We start from the raw sequence: 5,427 nt of genomic DNA on the forward strand, positions 1-5,427 counted from the left end.
CAGCCAGATGTACAATAAGACTTTTACTTCAAAAAGCCAACACTCGTAGTAGTTTTCTGCTTAGATCGTGTCCGCAAGCATCGGCATTTGGGCCGGAGAGCTGCGGGTGGGATCAAGGGATAGAGTAAACCCTCTCCCTGCAGATACACGAGGAAAGACCGAGTAGCAGGGAAAGGGAGTATTTATAAACAATATCAATATTTCACCAAAATTCAGGGCGGACCGGCGACGGGGGCGCTCGGGTTCGGTCCGGGCCTGCCGGGATGGGCCATAAACGACCCGGCCAAACCCTCGACCCCCTCGAGGAACACGTCAAACACTTCAAAGGAAACGGAAGTCAGTAACAATTATGGAAGAGCCATTACCGGTAATCGCTTGCGATCGGCAGGGAATTTCCTCGGTAAGTACAAGCCTAGGACATAGGGAATTTTGGAGGCGGGATCCCAATTTTGGCCACGTGCACCCGGACGAGAAGGCCGGTCCTTTTCCACGGAAAGGAAAGCCCCACACCCCGGCATTTCGGGGGCGGATGACGGCCCACGTAGGGGAGGGAGCGACCGGCAGGACCTTTCTCCGCCTCATCCCCCCGCTCCGAGGTGCGGCAGCACCGAGCGCGACCGGCGTGGATGAGGAGGGGGCGGCTCTGCCAGAGGTCGCTTTCAGAGGGTTCCCGAGGCACACCTACACGGGGAGCTGCCGGTCGAGAGGGGCCAACGGAGGCGTCCCGAGAGACGCTTCGGGAACAACGGTCGCAGCGCTCCGCAGGAGCCGGGGAGCGGCCGGATGCACCCGGGTAAGGAGCATCGCTTCAAGAAAACACCCAGGGAAAAGCTCTCGTGCCAAGGGGCAGCACCTGAGCGGGCAGGGCAGTATGTGAGGTCCCTTTCATCTCCCCCTTTTCCATCATTGTAAGGTTTAAATTGAGGGGGAAGCCCAGTTCTCCCTCCTTTCTAAGGGTTTGAATTGAGGAAAAATCCCCCTTTTTCCAGCACCAGAGAGTTTTAAAGTGAGGAAAACCCCTCTTTTCCCAATAGGTTAGGGGATTAAATTGAAGGGGAGAAGCCATTAATTTGCCATTGTATCGGTTCAAGTGGAGGCAACTCCCGCCCGTTCCCTCATTTTAAAGACTTCAGTCAAAGAAAGCTCTCCCTTTTTGAGCATTTTAAGGATTTAAATTGCATCTCAGGGTGCTCCTACCCAAGCCCCGGTACCGAATGTCATACGGGAGCGAGCCCCGCACGGACGTAACCCTAATAGCAGCTAGGAGGGTATTAAGAAGTCTTATTTTTATTTATAATGTATATAGCCTTAATTAGAGGTCCCAAGGAGAGTTACATCGTTAATAAAATTACTATTCTTCTCTACCCTACTAAGCCACAGGTGGAGTACTACTCAGTAATTACTAGGGAATAATTATGCAACTTAACAACAAATTACCTAGCTGAGTTCCCAAAACACAAAGTTTGATTTCTTACCGGCCGGCCACCCTTTTGCTCAATATAAAAGCAAAAAAAGAAAGCATCGTCGTTTCCCTGAAGAGTTTCCTACCAAGCCCTTTACTCACCTCAAATTTAAGTCAGAGGAGCCAAACAGTGGCAACTCCTAGGAGGGCTTTTATACCTTGCAGGATTTGGCTCCTCCCTTTTCCCTGGGCATCATGGGAACGAGGGGCGGACCCGGCCAGGGGTATATTAAGCCCAGGCTTTTGCAAGGGGAGTCATTCCCTCTCTGGGAGTGAGTGGGGTAAGAGCTCTCCTCTCATTTCAGTGATGGGGATCTTTCTGCTTATCTCAGCTTGCTTTCAGCAGGCTCTTTTAGCCTCTAAAGCGACAGAGGCTTTGAAGACATTGGGAAGAAGATACTATTGAATACAGGTAATATTTAAGTTCACTCATTTGGGTTACATGTTTAGGGTTGGTAAGGTGGTTTTATAATTTCTGGTTTTGTGCTAAGGTTTTTTTTTTTTGGAGCAGTGCAACTTCCTGCTATTCCAGGTTGTGTTGAGTGGGATACTTCAAATTTTTTCAGTGAATTCATTGTGTCCAAAAAGGGATCTACCTCGTGCCGTAGATGGTGTCCGAGATTGAGGCTTCCGATAGGGAAGTTGAGCATTGCGACCGGGAGAGGGAGGACGAGCAGGGTAGCGGGTTAGGAGTTACAGCAGGGGGCTTTTGAAGGCGGCACGGTGTATTTGGGAGCTGCTTAAGGCCTTTCCATAAGCATAGCAGCCGCATTTACAAGTTTTATGGCATGCAAACACATCCCATGCATTTATGGAAACGCCTTGTAACTCTGTCCCTTGCTACCCTGGGTGCCTATCACAATAGCAGCCGCAGCCTTAGACTAGGGATAAAGCTAGGGCCTTGAGAATCTAGGGGCACTTAGGAGCGAAGCGAGCCGCCGACTTGTTGCGATTTGCCACTAAACTCATAGTTTGATCTTGGTTTTCTTTATTGTATCTGACTAAGAGACAACAGCCCAGCAACAGCAGGACCTTCCCGGGTAGCGAGAGCCAGCCTTCTTTTTGCACCCGAGGCACGTTCGCATCCCCGGACATCCGAGAGATAAGTCGAGGGCTCTGACCTACGGAGGGGATGAAAGCGGGGTGTCGGGTTGGAACTTGCCGGGAGGGATTTTTGAATTAGCTTTGGAGATGGAGATATCCAAGAAGGGGCCCCTTAGCCCACATAAAAGGAAGTCTCGCTTTTGATCGCAATGCCGATGTGCGCAGGGCAGAGCAATCCCGGTGCGTGTCGTGTCACCTGTCTATTGTTACGTTCTGTGTCTTTTGGGCATCTTGTGTCTCGTGTCTTCTGCCTTAGCCCTTTGATGTGCTTGCAGTCGTTCTTTTCGCAGAGAGTTTTCTGTCCTTGTCGTGTCTCCTCATTTGTCATCTCCTGTGTCACGGGTGCTTGCACGGGTTTGGCCCGGAGCTGCTCCGCCCTGCCGCATAGTCTGGCACATAGGTGTAATAGAACAAGGCCTGGGGACTTGAAATTTGTAATGTAGGTTGTAGCTGGGCTCTAGATGATATTCCTAAATTCACACGAGATGGTCGGAGCCGTGAAATTCTCATGCAGCCCTTTGACTTTTGTCATCGCTTTCTTTCAGATGCAGATGGATTAAATCTGTGGCAGAGCGCCCCATACCGGGTGAGGGGATTCCCGCAGGAAGGTCGGTAACTGTTTGTCTGTGCTGGGCAAGTGTAAATGATGGCTATGTTATAGCACCGTTCTTTGTCTTTTTCTTTTAGGAGATAAAGCCAGATCTCAGCAGTCAAGGTCAAGTTAGTGAGGTAAGCGGTGACCGGTGGAAGGAAAAAGTTGTTATCGCTCGGGTGCCGAGTGCCGGTACTTTAAACTTTAAGCGGCCATCGTCATTTGCGTGTTTTGAGCAGTCCACTCGTATTATGCCAAATCCCCTCACCGACCGGCCGACAGAGCCGGCTCGCCGCCCTCGTGAGCCCTCCCAAAGTGTTATGGGACTCTGCAATGAAGCCTTTACATTTTCTGATGTTTTGGTTTTCTTTGTTGTAGCTGACTAGGAGATGGCAGGAACTTCCCGGACAGTGAGGTAGCCTTATTTTGCACCCGAGGCGGATTCACATCCCGGACGTCCGAGAGATAAGTCGAGGGTTACGACCCACCGAGGGGATGAAAGCAGGGTGCTGGGTCGGGCCTCGCCGGGAGGGATTTTTGAGTCAGCTTTGAAGGCGGGAATGTCCAAGAAGGGGCCCCTTAGCCCACATAAAGGGCAAGTATCACTTTTGATCACAATGCCGAGGCGGGCAGAGCAGTCCCGGTGCGTGTCGTGTCACTTGTCTGTTGTATGTTCTGTGTCTTTTGGGCATCTTGTGTCTTAGGTCTTTTTCCTTAGCCCTTCGAGGGGCCAGCTTATCGGAAATGCCAGGCATCATCCTTAGCATCCGTGTTCCTCGGCCTGGTGCCGATACCGTCGGAGCTTTGACCGACGAGCTTGGATGCACATTGGAATCGCATCTCCCTTCAGAGGCATTGAGTCAGAGGTCTTTTATGGTCTTGTTCTGAGCTATATTCACAGCTCTGCACCGCAGTGATCCATTACAGAGGATTAGGACTTGTCAGAATGCAAAGAGCGGTAGAGGATTCTGACCGGACGATTCTCGGGCATCCATCTTTGCGGTTCTCGGAATAAGCCCTTCCGTTAGCATCTTCTTCGAGCCTCGTCGGTCTCGCCGAGATCATCTCGCTCCGCATTCTCTCGGTCCTTGCGGTCATTCCTCTTGCCAGAGTTTTCTCTCTTCATCGCATCTCCTCGTTTGTCATTTCCTGTGTCACGGGTGCCTGCATGGGTTTGGCCCGGAGCTGCTCTGCCCTGCCGTGTAGTCTGGTGTATAGGTGCAGTAGGACAAGTCCCAAGGCCTTGAAATCTGTAATATAGGGTGTAGTTTGGCCTCTAGCTGGTATTCCTAGATTGACACAGGATGCCTGGAGCTGTTATCATGCAGGACTCTGACTTTTGTCATCGCTTTCTTTCAGATGCAGACGGATGAAATCTGTGTCAGGGCGCCCAAGACCGGGCGAGGGGGTTCCCGCAAGAAGGTCAGTCGCCGTTTGTGTTTGTGGGGTAACTGTAAATGGTGGCTATGTTACAGCATTGTTCTTTGTCTTTGCTTTCAGGAGGTAAAGCTGGATAGCAGTAGTCAAGGTCGATGGAGCGAGGTAAGCGGTGACCGGTGGACAGAACGAGTTGTTATTGCTCGGTTATCAATTTCCGGTGCAGTTCTAAGCATCCATTGTCATTTGTGTGTTTTAGGGGGTCCGCTTTTTTTATGCCGAACCTTCTCGCCGACCGCCCGACAGACCCGGTTTGCCACCGTCGTGAGCGCTCTGGAAGTATTACGGGACTCTGCAACGAAGCCTTTACATTTTCTCTTCTGAGGTACCTTCCGGTACATCCACGGCCGTGGAGTTGCGGTGAGTCAGGGAGGGAGGAGGAGGGAGGGTCCACTTAAGTTTCAGCAATGCCACACCACCTTGTCTCCTCTTAACCCAGGCATACCCCGCGACGACGGCGTCGGCCTCGGAGCGCGGCCGAAGCGTGCGGTCGGAGGACCCCGGCCTTCTTAGGGGACGGTGAGTAGCGGAATTGTCGGGGCTTTGGCCGACGTGCCACTAAGTTCCTGTAGTGATGTTTGGTTTTCTTTATTGTGGCTGACTAGGAGACGACAGCCCGGTGATGACAGGAGCTTCCCAGAGGGTGAGCCGGCCTTCTGTTGTGCCTGAGGAGGATTCCCATCTCCAGATGCCTGAGAGATAAGTTGAGGGCTACAATCCACTGAGGGAATGAATGTGCGGTGTTGGGTCAGGGCTCGCCGGGAGGGATTTTTGAGTCAGATATGGAGGTGGGGATGTCCAGGAAGGGGCCCCTTAGGCCACATAAAGGGCA

The sequence above is a fragment of the Aphelocoma coerulescens genome, chromosome 14 (assembly GCF_041296385.1).
Source record: "Aphelocoma coerulescens isolate FSJ_1873_10779 chromosome 14, UR_Acoe_1.0, whole genome shotgun sequence".
NCBI lineage: Eukaryota > Metazoa > Chordata > Aves > Passeriformes > Corvidae > Aphelocoma > Aphelocoma coerulescens.